Source organism: Lissotriton vulgaris, chromosome 7, assembly GCF_964263255.1.
Source record: "Lissotriton vulgaris chromosome 7, aLisVul1.2, whole genome shotgun sequence".
In the NCBI taxonomy this organism is placed as follows: Eukaryota; Metazoa; Chordata; class Amphibia; order Caudata; family Salamandridae; genus Lissotriton; species Lissotriton vulgaris.
Window position 1 is genome coordinate 1,271,755,409 of NC_141695.1, and position 19,557 is coordinate 1,271,774,965.

The 19,557-nt window shown below is 45.8% G+C and overlaps 1 protein-coding gene across 1 annotated transcript in view; it reads left to right on the plus strand.

Moving 5' to 3' along the window:
• Nucleotides 1-19,557, plus strand: part of LOC147703391 (uncharacterized) — a 9,287,842-nt gene that overhangs the window by 3,061,340 nt on the left and 6,206,945 nt on the right. The gene's annotated exons all lie outside the window — the stretch shown is intronic.

The following is a 19,557-nucleotide window of genomic DNA, read 5'->3' on the forward strand; positions in this document are numbered from 1 at the left end:
TTCCTGGGTAGGCTGCCCCTTCACTTTGTTTGTTTAGGCGCCATTTTGATCTCCTTGGTGTCTTGTGGGCTTTCATGGCAGATTGAGGGTAATCACCCCAATCCACACCCCGAGGACGGGAAAGAAACACTTGCAGTATATTTCTTTGGGTGGGCCATGGCCATGGTGGGCAGCCCACAACCCTATTGTTTAAAAATAATATTTCCTCGTGTCTAGTGGGCTTTCCCCATCACCTCGGGGGTAATTACCCCATCTGCCCCCCAGGGGGCAGTAAGACTCAAACTTTTATTAGGTGATGGGGGCTAGCACAAGCCCTTGCCTAAGGGATCGCTCTCCCATGTCCCTGGGGCCTAGTAGGTTGATCCCTGCTTGGGTATCTCTCTCCTATGGCGATCCCAAAGCAGGGATCCACTGAGAAGAGATAGCATTGGAAAGAGGAGATTCTCCCGTTTCCAACTGTACCTCTCCCCAAACAATAACTGTTTGGGGGAGGCTGAGATATGCCCATGAGCACTGATTCAGTGAAAGTAAAACAAGCCAATTGGCTCATTTTTTTTTACTGTAATGATGTCAGCATGCCCTGCAAGCTTATCGTCAATTTAGTTTTTTTTAAAAGCATTGGCAAAGCTAGTAGGTCTGAGCTATTTTAGATGAATGGGTACTTTTTAAGGTCTGTCATTAGTCAAGACCTTTTACTTTTACTAAAATCATATGTGTAATATATTTGTCGGGCATTTCAGCGTGCCATCTTCATCCCCTGGTCTGTTATTGTACCATTCATATTTTTCTTGTCCTCACCATAGAATAGGGCAGTGGGTCAGCTTACTTCAGCCATGTGCTGACTTCCTCGAATGTATTGGCGTGCTGCCATTCTATCAGGTATTCTGGCAAACAACAAAGGCAACCCTACTGAGTAATAACCAGGGTGTTGAATTTGGCCCTTTTTGCGGGTTCACCCCTAAACCTTTTGCATTTCTGCCAGCCTTTTACTCTGTGTAGTGTTAGTGGCTTTAGGCCGCTGGGCACTTTTGCCCTGTGGTCCAGTGTAAAGTGTGTGCGCTCTGTGTTATATGTAGTGGGAGTGAGAGTAGCCTGTCCTCCCATAGGAATGCATGGGGGGTTCCCTGCTCAGTGTGTCAGTGGTAATTCCTGTTATGAGAGTATCAGTATGGTCAAGTCTGTTATGTATGAAATTGTGAGAATAAAGGCTGCCCAATTGTATGCGCAGATTTATTATGACTATGTGAGAAATGCCACTTTTAGAAGTTGGTATATCTGTGTGCTATGTGTCCGCCTGCCTGATGTGATATGTATGTCTGGTTTTGGAGGGATCTATGACGGTACAACGTGTTATTTTATAACGCAGACCGTTACATCGCAATTTTTACAACGCAGGATCCATTACAATGCATGCCTTTACAACGCATGTCATTACATAGCAGATACTATTACAACGCATGCCATTACAACGTAAGTATAGGTAAGTATATCTTTTTTAAAATAATGTAATTTAGTTAATTTAATTAATTTAATTTAATTAATTTAATTTTATTAATTTTAAAAAAGTAATTAATTTAATTTAATTTAATTATTGTAATTTTAAGTAATTAAAAAATTGTAATTAATTTAATGTATTTAATTTAATTTAACTAATGTAATTTAATTAAGTATAAATTGTAAATAATATAATTTAATTTATTTTAATAAATTTAATTTAAATAATTTAAAAGTAATAATTAATATAATTTAAATTAATTTAATTAATGTAATTTAATTAATTTATAAATCAATTTAATTAATTTTAAAAATGTAATTAATTTAATTTAAAATAAGTAATGTAATTTAATTAATTTATTAATTGTAAATAATATAATTAATTTAATTTAATTTAATTAATTTAATTAATTTAATTAATTTAATTAATTTAATTTATTTAAAGTCGTTCTTTTTAAAAAAGTGAACACTAAAAATACCCCTATCTCCAAAAACCAAAACCCAGCCCTAAAACCTAAAAATACCCCTGTACCCCAAAAACCAAACCTAGCCCTAAAACCTAAAAATACCCTTGTACCCCAAAAACCAAACCCAGCCCTAAAACCTAAAAATACCCCTGTACCCCAAAAACCAAACCCAGCCCGAAACCTAAAAATACCCCTGTACCCCAAAAACCAAACCCAGCCCTAAAACCTAAAAATACCCCTGTACCCCAAAAACCAAACCCAGCCCTAAAACCTAAAAATACCCCTGTACCCCAAAAACCAAACCCAGCCCTAAAACCTAAAAATACCCCTGTACCCCAAAAACCAAAACCCAGCCCTAAAACCTAAAAATACCCCTGTACTCCAAAAACCAAACCTAGCCCTGAACCCTAAAAATACCCCTGTACCCCAAAAACCAAACCCAGCCCTAAAACACTAAAAATACCCAAACACCCCAAAACATATACCTCAGTACCCCAAAACATATACTCCTATACTCATACTTATTTTTTTTAAATTACTTAAATTAATATATTTATTTTATTTTATAAAAATACATAATTTAATATATTTATTTATTTTTAATATTAATTAAATTAATTAAATAATGTAAAATAAAATATAAAATAAAATTATATACTTACCTATACTTACGTTGTAATGGCATGCGTTGTAATAGCATCTGCTATGTCATGACATGCGTTGTAAAAGCATGCATTGTAATGGATCCTGCGTTGTAAAAGTTGTGATGTAATGGTAGTGCGTTGTAAAAGTTGCGTTGTAACGGGTGTTTCCCGTTTTGGAGGGACAGGACAGGCTGAGCCAGATGTGTGATGAATAGAGAGATCTGCAGTTGGAGTATGGGGAGGGGTAACCCTTTGATTTGAGCAGGGCTGTGCCTGGCAAGGTGAATGATGGCTCCACCTCCCACTGTGCGGCTGATGGCAGACCCCCTCTTCCTCAAAGGCAGGATGCAGCCTTGTAAACAAAGTGCTCCAGGACCACACCGAACTGGTTCTGTCTGGGTTCATAGATTTATGACTTTTGAGAACAAATTCTTTTGGTGGTATAAGTAAAGGGGCTGTGACCCCATGAAATTGTTCAGTTCCATGGTGCTCTTCTAGGATGATGTGCTGTTCCTGATCCTGCTGGGGCATGCTGCTGCTGGGGCCCAGGAGGAACTGCCATGAGGGCTTGCCTCCCTTGGCCCTGCATTACCCTCTTGATTGCTGAGGACTTTTGCTTTTGGAGCTATAGCTCCCTGCGCCCTGTGAGCGCTATATTTTAATTCATTCCTGGAGGAAGAACGTGTTACTTCTGCATCCCAAGACAAACCTCTGTCAGTGTAACTAGAGGGAAAGGACTTTGAAACTTTCATCCATCTTGCTGAAGCAACTACCCAAGGGCCTGATTTGCGCTTGCCTATGAAGTCTCAGGGACATTAGACTTCACCCATCATCCGTCTGGATTCCTATTTGAGTGGAATTCTCCTTGCAGATGAGGCCACTGTTGAGAATTCCAGAGCCTCTGGTTCTCTTTCAGGGGATCCTCATCAATAGTCATAAGCATTAGAATATTCCCGCCCATGCGCGGGACCCCGGAAACAATATATTATATGTGCCCCACATATATATACACATACATATATATATAAAAAAATAAGCAATTACAGCCAAATAAACAGTAGAGCTGAATTATGCTGTATAGAATTTCCACCATACATGAACATCTGCATTAGAAACATGAGAAACAACACCAAAGATTGTTTAGAAACTGTTTTAATGCTTAGAAAGCAGTAGAAATTCTTATAACTCATTGAAAGCATAGAAAGCTCCCAGGCTGCATTGCAAACACACAGTCTAAAAAGACTGAAAAGCTAACCTGTAGCTGCATGCTACAAAAAACTGACACCAGGTGACAGTTAGGTCAGTTGTTCTTTCCGGCTCCTTCAGGAAGACCCTGGTAACACAGCCCCACTCTTTTCTGGCTTTTCTGACAGAAATTTACTTCAATTTTCTAACCTTTTATGCTTCCTTTGACTTTTAACATCTTGTCAAGTAAGGTTCTGTCTTTTTAGACAGTTTTTGTGTGGCATTTTATTTTAAAATGCCTTCTCTTTTTGACAACTGTCCTTCTTGTGGCAACAAGAAGACAAAATCAGACAGTCATGATGTCGGTATACTTTGCTTGCCTGATCATCATGATCCAAAGGACTGTCCTCACTGAGAACGCCTGTCTGAGAGAACTCTCAAGGACAGAGAAAGAAACAGCATTTATGGACTGGCTCAAAGGTCCACCAGCGGAAGATCTCCAGTGAGGAAGGGCATCAAGAGGGCCAGAAGTCCTTCAAAAGGCAAGTCTTCACGTCCTTCAACTTCAACGTCGGGCTCGGCGCTGAAGAAACATCTACCAGTGAGTTTTCCAGCTGAAAAACGACCATCGACGGCGGGCTCGCCGTCGAAAAGAAGATCAGGTTTGTCACCGACGTCGAGGATGCCAGCTCCGTCGGCGAAATCCCCTCCGCCGTCGTCAACCAGGCGACGATCGGCATCGAGGGAGGTCACTCCTCCTCCGCCGTCAACAGGGCGGCGATCGGTGTCGTGGCAAGTGACTCCTCCGCCGTCGTCAACCGGGCGGCAATCGGCGTCGAGGATCAAGACCCCTCCGCCGTCGTCAACCAGGCGGCGTTCGGCATCGAGGACCGAGATCCCTCCGTCGTCGTCAACTCGGCGATGGTCGGCGTCGAGGATCAAGACCCCTCCGCCGTCGTCAACCCGGCGATGATCGGCGTCGAGGGGCGGCACACCTCCGCCGTCGTCATCTCTGCGACGATCGGTGTCGAGAAGTGTGACTCCCCCGCCGGCGTCAACAAGGCGACGTCTGGTGTTGAGGGCCAAGACCCCTCCGCCGTCGACAACCAGGCGTCGATCGGTGTCGAGGAGGCGATCTCCGTCGATTTCTCGTCGACGTTCGGCGTCGAGGATGTCCAGAGTTCCTCCGCCGTCGTCACGTAGACACTCGACGTCGAGAGAGAAGCCTCCGTCGCCAGCAAGTCATCGCCGTTCGACGTCGAGAGACCATCGTTCTTCGCATCACTCATCGGCAAGACATCCGACGTCGGAAGTGATTGCTCCGTCGACTCCCCGGAGGCGGTCGACATCGAGGGGAAGAGTTCCATCGTTGATGCATGGCGATTCGACAATAAGGCGTCATTCTTCACCGTCGAGAGCTAGATCGACGTCGAGGCACTCTGCGATTCTTGTTATGGAATCGGCTTCGCGTCACTCATCTTCTCAGTCTTCTGGTCCCTCCAGATCATCTTCGAACACCAGAAGTCCTGTCCGTAAATCTCCTCCTCGTTGGTCAGAGGTTTCTGCTCCTGGGGTGAGGCTGTCCCCTAGATGGAATGCACCACTGCAAAATTGGCAGGAATCAGGGGCTACGGAACGCCTTCGGCAGTACGTCAGCCCGGAACATAGATCTCCACTGCAAAGGCTGGTTGCTGAAGTAGACAGAGTCAGTCCTCCCAGACAACAGGCAGCACGTTCACCTGAAAGGAGGCCAGATAGGTCTCGTTCTCCAAGAAGAGAGGAACGTCCCAGAAGATCTCGTTCTCCAAGAAGGGAAGAACGTTCCAGAAGATCGCGCAAGATGCGACGCAGTTCCCATCGCAGGAGTAGAAGAACTCCTTCCACCTCTTCTACCTCCTCTACCTGATCTTCCACTAGGGATTACTCCCCTACTCTCACAGACAGCCCTATCTCCAGAGTCTCTCCAGTGGACGACATCAATACCTATCTAGATGTTCTGCAGAGAGGGGCTCAGAAATTAAATATTGAGATGGCTGTCCCACAAGTGACTACTGTGAGAAGTTGGCCTGATATATGATGCTCACTAGTTCTAGTGATCACCTTGTATCAGTCCAAACAACCCTTATGGTGATTGGTTGTAAGTCAACCTTATAGACCAGCTATCCTAGTAGCGTGGACAAAAGCAGTCTTTAGGCTAAACTCTTTATGGCATGTGAAGCCAGCTGTTTTACCACATATAACTTTTGAATACCAAATGAAAAGGACACCACACAGGTAGTTATGAAAATAAACAGATATTTATTAACTAACATGCACCTCTGAACTCTTTATGAGGTCAGAGGGCTAAGCACATGACAAACTCTTAGGAAAAATACGTTTAAGTTGCACGATTTACAATGGTGCCCTAGGGGCACGACAAACCATATACTAAGTAAGTGGAATGTGAAAGTCAATTAAAGGAATGGAGCTGTCCAGAGGTTGTAGGATCACTGGGACCACACTATACTAACTTGAGGTAGGTAATAGGAGGCCCACGGAGCGCGTGTGCAGAGTGTGAACTCACACGCGAGATGCGTACAAACGTCTATGGACTGTACAGTTTAAAGAAAAGGTGAGTACGGACGTTCCTGACTAGATAGGACTGAAACGACAATGGAACTGGACACTAGGAGAGTCAAGCTACCCTTGAGCACCGAAATGCTCATGTTACCTCACCCACAGGCTGCGGGTGCATAGGTGCGAAGTCGTGTCGGGTTTCCGCGTCGAAGTCTATGGAGCCTTGAAGAAAGATGCTGCAGGCGACCAGAAGGAGGATGTCCGGTGCAATCCAAGGGTGGATTGGTGAAGAGAGGAACCTGAAAGCAGAGGGGACAATGTTCACAGTCACTAGCCAGTGACTGGAGTGGAACCAGGAGTGGAACCAGATGTCGTCGTCGCGATCAGGTGAAGGTGGATGCTTGTCTCTGTAGCCACGTGGACCAGGCGGTGTCTTCGACGACCAGGATGGAGGCACGAGCTGTCCCACGCAGGCTCTCGCTGTCGGCGGTGTCTTCTCCGGATTTGGGTTCAACAGGCCTTGGCAAAGGCAACCCACGCGGTGAGTGGAAACGGCGTCTGTAGTGGACCAGGAGGGACCGGGGTGCTCCTCTTTTGGAAGGGAGCAAGGGCCAGTCTGGAGCAACCAGACCAGCAGCAAAGTTGTCGGAGTTCGTCGTCTAGGAGGCCACTAGCCAGCCGGCAAGTGACCAGACAACGGGTCGAGCAGCAACAGGCATAAGGGCCCCACGCAGATATCGTGGATGCTGGAGGGCTGGTCATCGGTGCAGGAGCTGCTCGGGGTCGGGGCTTCTCAGTCCCCAGAGCACTTGGATGAGGATACCTCAGGAGTCGTGCTAGAGCGAAGTGCTGCTTCTTTCAAGATGGCTGGTCCCACATGTCTCGTCGCACCCACTGGTCTCAGCTCTGCTGCAGATGTGGGTTGAGGTCGGAGAGGTCTGGGAATCCGGGTCTCGTTGGGCTCTGAAGTCTGGATCCTTGCAGGAAGACGACAAAGGGAAGTCGCGGTACGCTGATGGTGCCTGCAGATGCAGGGTGGACACTCCTTGCCCACAAGGGAGATTCCTTCTGTCTTCTGTGGAGCAGAACGTCGAAGTCCAGAGTTTCTTCTTGTGAAGTTGATCAGGATAATCTAATTTGGAAAGGGACCAGCTCCTACCTTTATCCGGCTAAAGGGGGGCTGCACTACGACTAGGTCCCTCCTCTGGGTGAACTGGTTCTGACCGGTGTATGCACAGGACACCTTGTGTGCCCCAGGCCTGTCTCATTCCTTTCAGCCCTGTCCTACCTAATACACAAAATCCTGTCTGGGGTGGTGCTAGCACCTCCCAAGGCAGGAAACCCTTTGTCCGAGCCTCCCTCGCTGGAAGGACTCCCAGCAGCAGGAGGTCAGAATTGTGTCTGTGGTGGCAGCATCCATTTTGTGATGCTGAGGCTCGGGTTAACTTTAACCGGGGTTCACAGTTACATACATGTCGTGTCCCTCTAGAAGGGTGGAATGCTAACCCCGTCGCCAGAATTGGCGAGGGGTTAGTATTCCAATTCATATGACACCTTACTCGACATGTTTTGATAATGTTATGCCAAAGTTAGATGGTATAGCGTTATCAGGGAACAGCTATTAGGACTTGGTTCCGCAAGCTGCAAACAGGCTCAACTCATGCCAGAGCACCATCTCACATAATTCCAAGCACTCTGCCTTCAGGATTGTTAAGGCCTGCCATAGGAGTGACTGATAGGAATATATGTGTCCATTTTAGGGTTAGATATAGAGATACTATATCTAAAGCAAAGGGTGATTACACCACCTTGCCCCAGCTGTCGTGCAGCCAGTTGTGTCAGATTTGGATGGCCAGCCAGGGGTGGCATAATACATGCTGCAGCCCCTGGTAGGCCCTGGGTACACCTAGGCCCTGGATACCTAAGGTATGCTATACAAGGACTGATAAGGTGGCCCAGTACCAATTGGTAAATGCACCTAAGGTACATGCTTGTCAATTTAGAGAGAGAACAGCTAGGCTGTGGGTCTGATTAGCAGGCCCACAGCCAGGGAAAGTCGTAAACCAGTGAAGCAAAAAGCAAAAATCGGGGATAACCATAGGATTGCAGACCCTACCCTCCTACAACTACCACAGTAATTTTTGAGACATTGCACCAAAAATCTTCTTCCCGTCCGTTACTTCCTTTAGTCCCAGGAATCATGGAACCAGTCAAGAACATTTTCCTCACCCCTACAACCATCAGAGCAGTGCAGGCTCGTATACAAAAGAAATACAAGCCTGCTGACTCAGACCCAGTCTTTGTCAAATCTGATCCACCAACAGATTCGGTGATTGTGGCAGTGGCTCGGAAGACCCATACAGTCGCTCCTTCATCTTCTATCCCGCCAGATAAGAACAGTAAGACACAGGACTCATGGGGTTGCAAAGTTTGTAATGCTGCCTCTTCTGCCCTGAAGGTATCCAGTGCGTCCGCGCTGCTGGGAAGGTATGACAGAGCCTTATGGGACTCGATGGAGCGCTTCAAAGCCAAGCTCCGGAAGGAAGACCAAAAGGACTTTGAAGAAACACTAACGGAAGGCTGTCTAGTGGCAAACCAAATGATAAGCACCGTGGCGGACGGTGCAGTGTTGGCGGCGCACTCTTATTCTCATGGAGTATGCGCCAGAAGGTCTTCTTGGTTACGCTTAACAGGCCTTAAACCTGATGCTCAATAACGCATCTTGAATCTTCCTTTCTCTGGGTCCTCTCTCTTTGGGGAACACGCAGATGAGGAGATGACCCGGATGAAGACCGAACTGGACACGGTAAAAGCAGTCGGTTTGGAGAAGAAGAAGGAATTCAAACGACGCTTCAAATCCAACAAGGGCAGAGGGGCTCAACAGAGGGTTCAAACCCCTCAGTGGTCCCAGAACAAAAATCAGGGAAAAACACAATTTCGAGGAGGCAAATCCAACAGGGGTAGAGGAGGTCATCAGCAGTCCTCTTCCACAACGAGAGAAGGGAAAGCTTGAGCAGTGGCTTCCTCTGGCGCCGTTACCCACTCCAGTGGGAGGAAGTGCTTCGCAACACCTGGCAGAGTGGGTCAGCATCACAAAAGATCGTTGGGTGCTGAATATACTGCGCAATGGATATGCACTACGTTTCCGAGCGATCCCAACGTCCATACCTCCAAAAAAGTCTCGCCCTTACCAACTAAACCTTCTCCAAAGAGAGGTCAAGACTCTTCTTCAAAAAAGAACCATCGAGGAGGTGCCTCCCTCTCAAAGGGGAAAAGGAGTCTACTCCAGATACTTTCTTGTCCCCAAAAAAGACCTGAAGGACAAGTTCAGACCCATCTTGGACCTTCGAATTCTAAACAAGGTGGTGGTCAAAGAAAAGTTCCGCATGTTGGCTCTTCACCAAATATGTCCACATCTTCAATTCGGGGATTGGATGTGTGTAACGACCGGATTCTCGAACCAGATGGGATCAGCTCCTCAGAGCACCTCCAACCCAGTCGGAACGTAATCACCTCCCTCCTTAGAACGTATTTACAATGGGTATGTACATATATATATTTATATCTCGTACCTAAGGATGGGGAAATAGCAATATACACGCATAGGTGTTCTACAGTATCTCACTCATACCAGTTAGTTTCACGGCAACCTAGGCCCAGACTAATCTACCCTAGGGCAGTTCTGATTAGTTACCATTACGCACTGATCACCCTCAGTGCTCATTCGACACGCAATCCGGCGTGCCTATACACTAGGTTGCAGCCCTAGTGCTCTCTTCCTCACAATCCGGTCCACAATCTGGCGGACCTACACACTGGTATCTCCCAGTGTTCTCTCACTCACAGCCCGATCCGCAATCCGGCGGATCTACACACCAGTGTCCCCCCTGGTGTTCTCATTAACGCCGCTTACCAACGACGATCACTCTCCTATAAATACCTTTTGGAAGGAATCTCTCATTGGCTATTCGGGATGATACTACAATAACAGGAATTAGCACAACTTGCCAAATTGAATTATGTACCCTCTGTTCTCGACATCAAATGGTCCCTCTCTCCCTCATTGTTCAGTCACCTCTTACCTGACCGGGATTTACATCCGTTCATGAAAACGATGTCTGACTAGAAGACCAGGTTACCCTGATTGAACAAGAATACAAGGCACATGTTGGTTCACTAAGAACTGGGGTATTTTATTACAATGATTATGAAAACACAATACTATGCTATAACATATATCCTGCAAAGAAAAGTAAAAGGTTAGAATGTGCACACTATGAAATATGGGCTGACGTCAGCTTATGAACACGAAGTCGGGGTTCAGCAGTCATCTAGGTTCCCTTCTCGTCTGTGCATTGGCTCGTCTTAGAATCACACCTCAGCAGTCACGAGTACACGTCTGCACCGCTATGCTCTGTCTCCTCTGCTTTCCTCCAAGTCACTGGAACCTTCCTCTTTTATTAGCTGCTGTCTCTCTCTCTCTGTCTCTGGTCGTTCTGCACTACTCCTCTTTCCTCTTCAATCTTTCTCAGAGAGTATCAGCTTTGAGATCTTTCTTGGACTTCAAAATGGCGACTGTCTGCCTGGAAATAATTAATTGCATTGATGCTAACGGCTAGCTGCCGCCTACAGACTGACTGACTCACAGCCTAACGCTTTCACTAATATGGAAGCCTGTCCTTTCATGGAAAGTTACGGCCAGTAACCTGCCACCCACCAAATTCTTGTACCTCTCCGTACCAAGGACACGTTCCCAGCTGGCCGGCCTGATGTTGTGTCTTCGGAGTGGAGAAAAATACAGTCTTTCGATAAGGGCCAGCCTGAGCCGGTTCTCTCCAAGCGAACAACACTTCGAAACTAAAACATTACACTTGACCTAAAAGCATCTCAAGCTGCCGGGGTAGAAAGCAAGATGGAGTCTCTCCCGTTTGAGGCCTACAAGGCCCGAAATAAGCATAACTCCATAGAAGGTATACTAACACTCTTGCAAAAGGACGGATTATCACTAATACTAATGAATCTATCCCCTAACTTAAGTTTATAAGCCCTGATCTAAGGAAAAGGGTACTAAAATGCATTACTGTGCCTTATGAATAGGCCCTGTTTGTAGTTCTAATCCCTGCACTAGAATGATAACAGACTGGAGTCACCTCCAATCATCCTCCCTCAAAGGAGGGCCGAAAAAGTTGGTCAGAACAATGTGTTCGGTGGATTTGCAAGATGCGTATTTTCATATTCCAATCGCCCTTCGCCATCGGAAGTACTTGAGATTTGTGGTAGGAAGCAAGCACTACCAGTACAAAGTTCTGCCTTTCGGGCTCAAGTCAGCACCACGAGTCTTCACCAAATGCATGGTAGAGGTTGCGGCTTATCTACACAAAAAGGGGCCCTTCGTCTATCCATACCTGGGCGACTGACTCCTAAAAGGCCCATCTCCCCGACAGGTACTCAGCGACTTTCAACTGTGCCTACAGCAGTTACACAAGCTAGACGTCCATGTGAACTCGGAGAAGTCTGTCGAACAACCAACCCAGAGCATCCACTACCTGGGCGCAGTTCTGGACACAAGTTTGGGAAAAGCGTTTCCTTCGGAGGAGAGGCTATCATCTATGAAACAGAAGTGCAGGACTCTCCTCCAGTCTCGAAATCCAACAGTCAGACAGGTAGCTTCCCTGCTGGGCTCCATGGCGTCCTGCATTTTTCTGATACCAAACGCCAGACTGAGAATGCAGCCTCTGCAGCCGGCTCTAGAGGACCAGTGCGACCAAGTGACAGGGAATTGGGAGGATCGAATCAGTCTGTCCCAGGCAGCGAGGACTTCCATCCTGTGGTGGACTCGCCCGCAGAATGTGTTGCTGGGAGTGCCGTTTCATCAACCTCTTCCAACACTGTCCGTGGTCACAGACGCTTCTCTAGAGTGCTGGGGGGCACACATGGGGTGCCTTCAAATTCAAGGTCGGTGGTCAACTCAGCACCAAACCTACCACATCAACATGCTGGAGCTTCGGGCAGTTCATCTGGCTCTCAAGGCTTTTCTTCCAGCTATAAACACCGACTCAGTCCTAGTTCAGACAGACAATACCACCACCATGTTCTATCTGAACAAACAAGGAGGCACACGATCTCGCCCTCTCTCCCTGGAGGCTCAGGCGATCTGGCAATGGCTTCTGGCTTGGGGCCTATCAGTAGTGGCAGTGCACCTTCCAGGCGAATTAAACACCAAGGCAGACGCACTCAGCAGGCACTTGAAAGATCAGCCAAACTGGGTGCTAAACGACGAAGTGGTAGAAGAACTTTTTCGTTGTTGGGGTCGTCCAACCATAGACTTCTTTGCAGACGACGAAAACGCAAAATGCCACGCCTTCGCGTCCAGATTCCACTGGCCAGGGACGTAGGGGAATGCTCTCCTGATGGATTGGTCAGGAACATTTGCTTACGCATTTCCTCCCCTGGCTCTGATTTCGAAGGTGGTGTCCAAGCTCCTCAGGTCGGACATGGAGATGATCTTGATAGCTCCGGATTGGCCACAGCAGTGGTGGTACCCGGACCTTCTGCATCTGTCTGTGTGTACACACAGACGGCTTCCTTGCAGGCCGGACCTGTTGAGCAAGATGAACGAGAGGATACTGCATCCCAACCTCCCATCACTGAACCTGACAGCATGGCTCCTGAGGTCCTGCAATATGGGCATCTGAACCTGCCTCCCGAATGTATGCACATTTTAAAAGAGGCTAAGAGGCCTTCCACGAGAGCTTCATATGCGTTCAAGTGGAAAAGGTTTTACATATGGTGTAGGGATCGTCACCTAGATCCTACTAAAGGGCAGGAGGAAGTAATCCTTCCATACCTCCTTTCCTTGGCAACTTCTGGGTTGAAATATGCTTCAATTAGAGTGCATCTGTCAGCCATAGTAGCGTACAGGAAATCACCTAACCAGATTTCTTTCTTTCAGGTTCCGGTGGTCCAGGACTTCCTCCAGGGGTTGAAAAAAGTCTATCCCCCTGTGCAAAATCCTTCTCCTCCTTGGGAATTGAACCTGGTTCTATCCAGGTTAATGTCACCTCCTTTCGAACCCATCCACAAGGCCTCTTTGCAACATCTCTCTTGGAAAGCAGCCTTTTTAGTGGCGATTACGTCAGCGCGCAGAGTAAGTGAGATACAAGCGCTCTGTACAAAGGAACCATATACTCTTTTCCACCACAACAGAGTAGTCCTGAGAGCTCATCCATCCTTCTTCCCTAAGGTGGTTTCTGATTTTCATATAAATCCCTCCCTTCGTTTTTTCCAAATCCTACGACCCCAGCCGAGTGGTCACTGCACTCCTTGGATCTTAAGAGAGTGCTCAAGTTCTATTTGGAAAAGACCAAGGGTATCAGGAAGACGGATCAGCTTTTTGTGAACTATGGTTCAATGAGAACGGGCTTTCCAGCGGCCAAGAGATCCATCTCCAGATGGATTGTCTCCTGCACTAAAGTGGCCTATCAGCTTGAAGGCAAGCCTTTATTGGTAAAATGTAACAAAAGGGGGGAGAGAGAGAGAGTCAGTGGATTCGGTCTCCCTGTACGCATAAATAAACAAAGTGGAATCCACTCAAGGTGGTGATCCCAAAAGTGATGGGGAGACACACAGTGTTGTTTAAATGCCCCTCACACACCAACAGGCCCCTTGGTGTCATGCTTCATCATCGGGGCCTTCGCACCCCTCTACGGGATGCGGCGTGCTACGACTAGCGAGTGCGCAGGAGCACTTGGAAGTGAACTATGTGTGGGGGTGTGTGTGTATATATAACCAAAGTGTGAGTGAGGTGAGGTGAAAAAAGTGAAAAAGTTAAAAAATACCTGGCACGTGGGAGAAAAACAGAATTTTATTAGTCCCCGGCTGGTATTGTTAAAAAAGTGCAGAGCGTGGTTGTGTAGATACGAGTTAAGGTATCTGGAACCACTGTGAAAGTGTCAACATGTTTCGGAGGGCACAGCCTCCTTCTTCAGGACGAGGGTTATGCACTTTCCCTCACCTTACTCACATGTAAAATGTAAAAGTGTTTCATTAAAAATTACCACAATGTGTAATGTTCCTAACAATGTTATTTAGTGTTAGTGAATGTCGTTGCGCCCAGTTGGCGAGAGAACTTAGAGTTCTAATATGTGAAACCTCATGAGCCTAAGCGTATATTGGGGATCCCTCCTTCCTGCTCAGAAAGACGGTTACTGCATGTGCCATTCGCCTGCCTTCCCTCAACGCGGCTCCGATGAGCCGCGTTGAGGGAAGGCAGGCGAATGGCACATGCAGTAACCGTCTTTCTGAGCAGGAAGGAGGGATCCCCAATATACGCTTAGGCTCATGAGGTTTCACATATTAGAACTCTAAGTTCTCTCGCCAACTGGGCGCAACGACATTCACTAACACTAAATAACATTGTTAGGAACATTACACATTGTGGTAATTTTTAATGAAACACTTTTACATTTTACATGTGAGTAAGGTGAGGGAAAGTGCATAACCCTCGTCCTGAAGAAGGAGGCTGTGCCCTCCGAAACATGTTGACACTTTCACAGTGGTTCCAGATACCTTAACTCGTATCTACACAACCACGCTCTGCACTTTTTTAACAATACCAGCCGGGGACTAATAAAATTCTGTTTTTCTCCCACGTGCCAGGTATTTTTTAACTTTTTCACTTTTTTCACCTCACCTCACTCACACTTTGGTTATATATACACACACACCCCCACACATAGTTCACTTCCAAGTGCTCCTGCGCACTCGCTAGTCGTAGCACGCCGCATCCCGTAGAGGGGTGCGAAGGCCCCGATGATGAAGCATGACACCAAGGGGCCTGTTGGTGTGTGAGGGGCATTTAAACAACACTGTGTGTCTCCCCATCACTTTTGGGATCACCACCTTGAGTGGATTCCACTTTGTTTATTTAAGCCTTTATTGGTGTCACCCAAAGCGCATTCTACTAGAGGGAAAGCAGCCACAGTAGCTTTCTTACATGACATTCCTATGTCAGAGATGTGCAAGGCTGCAACCTGGAAATCAATTCATACCTTTACAAGGCATTACTGTCTAGAATCTGATTCCAGGGCCGATACTCAAGTAGGGCAAGCCTCCTTGAGTAATCTGTTTGGGTAGCCTATGGCCTGCTCAGGCTTGTTGATGAGATTACTGTCTTGTCATTCCTTTGCCCGCAGGGATGAGGTGAGGCTCGCTATTCTATTCTAATGCTTATGACTATTGATGAGGATCCCCTGGAAGAGAAGGATTAGTTACTTACCTGTATCCTAGTTCTCTTCCAGGGGTATCCTCATCAAAGTCATAAGCAACCCTCCCGCCTCCCCGGGCAAAGGACATTTGTTAATGAGGAGATATTGTTAACCTATTTGTTACTTGTTTTTTTCAGTCCCCGAAAAGAACAACTGACCTAACTGTCACCCCTGGAGCATGATGGGAAGCTGGGGGTCATGAGTGCCTTAAAGGCACGGTGTTAGTTTTTTGTTGCATGCAGCTACAGGTTATCTTTTCAGTCTTTTTAGACTGTGTGTTTGCAATGCAGCCTGGGAGCTTTCTATGCTTTCAGTGAGTTATAAGAATTTCTACTGCTTTCTAAGCATTAAAACAGTTTCTAAACAATCTTTGGTGTTGTTTCTCATGTTTCTAATGCAGATGTTCATGTATGGTGGAAATTCTATACAGCATAATTCAGCTCTACTGTTTATTTGGCTGCAATTGCTTATTTATTTATATATATATATATATATATATATATATATATATATATATATATATATATATATATATATATATATATATATATATATATATATATATATATATATATATAAGTATATATATGTGGGGCACATTTAATATATTGTTTCCGGGGTCCAGCGCATGGGCGGGAATATTCTAATGCATCTATAGCCCAGCCTGCCAATTCTGTAACCTTAGTACAATTCTTTAACATCTGCAGTTCATCTACTAACTACATAAGTAAATCACATGTACATATGAGCACCACACGTTTCTTTTCATCTATCTTTAAGACCCCAATTCACCACCATATTAAATTTCTTTTACGCACATTAAACACCTGTGATACACAGAACCGCACGCATTAACTCCACTTGGAGACGAGGCGAGCTGCGTAACGAGTCCGGTCCATAATTACAGTATGAGGGAGGACATTCAGACAACATGATGGACACTATGTGTAGGAGTATGCCCTAAGCTGCAAATTACTGACTGAGATGTGTGAGATTTACTAATCAATAACCACATTGCATAATACAAACCTGAGCTCACGTTTATTTACTGTCCCCACCAGGGCACCAAGCTATTTGAGCACGTGCAGCTTGTACATCACAGCGCAACTGATTTATGTATCCATTTCCATGTTGCAGGTCCCCCCGCACTTAGTTATTGTATGTTCACTGTAACACACCCGGACACGAACACATGAGTGAGCGGATCAACATGACAATTACACATACCATGCTGGTTACGTGTAATGTATTATTTATTTTGTCACTTTATTATTTGTTGACTTTATAATTTATTTAAACGCTTGTGTGATATTAACAGAGGCACATGGTGGTCGAATTAAAAAGCACTGTAATTAATGTTGTAATTAATGTTCACGTGCGAGTTCAAAAAGACTGAGCAATGACTAATGAAATTGCTAGCTCTGAACTCTTCTCTGTCTGTCAGTATGTGTCACAACAATGTAACCATAGCAACCAAGTTCGAGTTGAAACCTGTCAGACAATTAACCATCTAAGTGATCGTGTATATAAACCTTGATAAAATGTTTGTGCAGATGTAGTGAAGGCGGGAGCAAGCAGCCGAAACGCATCTAAGCAATGAACCGAGAAAATACATTTTGTTTGGATTACAACTCACGGAGTCAGCGCCTCACTTGAGTGAACGTGTGGATTGGTTTCAAATATATATATGTATATATATATGAGTATATATATGTGGGGCACATATAATATATTGTTTCCGGGGTCCCGCCCATGGGTGGGAATATTCTAATGCTTATGACTTTGATGAGGATACCCCTGGAAGAGAACTAGGATTACAGGTAAGTAACTAATCCTTCTACAGTGTAGAACGCGGGCTGAAAGTCATCGTTATCGCTATTGTGGGCCACCGCAGCTGAGGAGCTGTTGCCGCTGAGAGCCCGCATTTGCCTGTGTTACCAAAGTCATCATTACCGCTATTGTGGGCTGCCGCAGCTGAGGAGCTGTTGCCTCTGAGAGCCCACATTTGCCAGTTTTACCAAAGTCATCGTTATCGCTATTGTGGGCCACCGCAGCTGAGGAGCTGTTGCCGCTGAGAGCCCGAATTTGCCAGTGTTACCAAAGTCTATGTTATCGCTATTGTGGGCCGCAACAGCTGAGGAGCTGTTGCCGCTGAGAGCCCGCATTTGCCTGTGTTACCAAAGTCATTGTTATCGCTATTGTGGGCCGCTGCATCTGGGGATCTGTGGCCGCTGAGTGCCCACATTTGCCGTCCTACGAGAATCATCGCTATCGCTATTGTGGGCTGCTGCCTGGGAGCTGTGGCTGCTGAGTGCCCACATTTGCCGTCCTACGAGAATCATCGCTATTGTGGGCCGTTGCAGCTGAGTAGCTGTGGCTGCTGATTCCCGCATTTGCCGTCCTACGAGAATCATCGCTATCGCTATTGTAGACCGCTGTAGCTGAGGAGCTGTGCCACTGAGTGCCCGCATTTGCCATCCTACGAGAATCGTTGCTACTGCTGTTGTGGGCCGCTGCAGCTGAGGAGCTGTGCTGCTGAGTGCCCGCCTTTAAGCCCCGTACTTTCACAGCTGTGCGACACTTAGTGCCAGCTGCAACGTTTAGGTCTGCACAATTGCACACATGGATTCTGCTGCATTGACAGCCGCCCTGACACTTTGGACATAGGGCATTTTGAGCCCCGTTGAAAAGGCCAGTTGGTCGGGGGATTGTTAGGTTTGTAGGGCTCCAGTCCCTAATGTGATGGATGTGGTGCTAGGAAACGTCATGTATGTAGTATGATTTACGCATCCTGTTTTATGCCTCTAAATATGGTTTATGATTACAAGGTTTTGCATACTGTATTTATGTTTGAGTTATCCTCTAATGTGGTTTATGCTAGTGAGATAATTTCCTAAGGTGAGTTATACTTAGGAGGTTATGGTCTAATATGTTTAGGCTTATTTTGTTGGGGCAGGATATATTTCACGCCTAATGTGATACTGTGCATTATATGATTTACGTTACAGGATGATGCTGAGTCCAGTGTTTGCCAGTAATTACTGGTTGTGTTCCATGCTTATTATATGTTCTCCATTTACTATCTTTATTAAGTGATGGTTCTGACAGTGGTCCAAGTGGCCCTGTCATGTGTATATAATCCCCTGTAAATATTGCCTAGTGCCAGTTGACAGTGTATATTGTGTGATTACTATTCTAATGTGTTTTGTGATAATACAAAGGCTATTTTTGATATAATCTTGTGTGGAGTTCCTTTTGTGGTGTGCTTAGTATGTTGTTGCTGTGTGGGTTGCGCATATGCTTTACACATGGCCTCCGGGATAAGCCTGACTGCTTGGCCAAGCTACCAAGGGAGTGAGCAGGGGTTATCTTTGGCGTGTAACTCCCTTGCCCTGACTAGAGTGGTGGTTTCTTTTTGAAAGCTCACTTGAACACTGGGTTATGTGTGTATTTCTAGAACTCTATCTCATATTGTTATTATATAGATTGAAATACCAAAATTGTGGATTTATAAAACTTCTTTAGAGTGGTGGTTTCTGCCTGGCTTAGGTGCAAACCCTATCCCACCAGAAATCCCATTTCTAACACAGGGCATTTAACAATATCAGAAAAAACTGCTGTTCTTATTTGAGTATTAAATGTACATTTGATGCATTATATAGGCACAATGAGACTATTGTAGGTTGCCGACAGAGAAGGTAACACACAATGATCACACACATGTGGCTCAATAACTAGACAGTTATATTTAAAAATGTAAATGCAAATGGTGCAAAGTGTCCCGCGTGAAACTGAACTAGAAAAAACTAAAGGAACAATACAGTAATATGCACACAATAAACAAAGAAAAAAGGGTTTCCACGTATTAAACAGACTACCAAATCGGATGAATATCTGTTGCGAACGAGCCCTTTCAACAATCAAAGGGGTCGGCTAGTTGGTTTG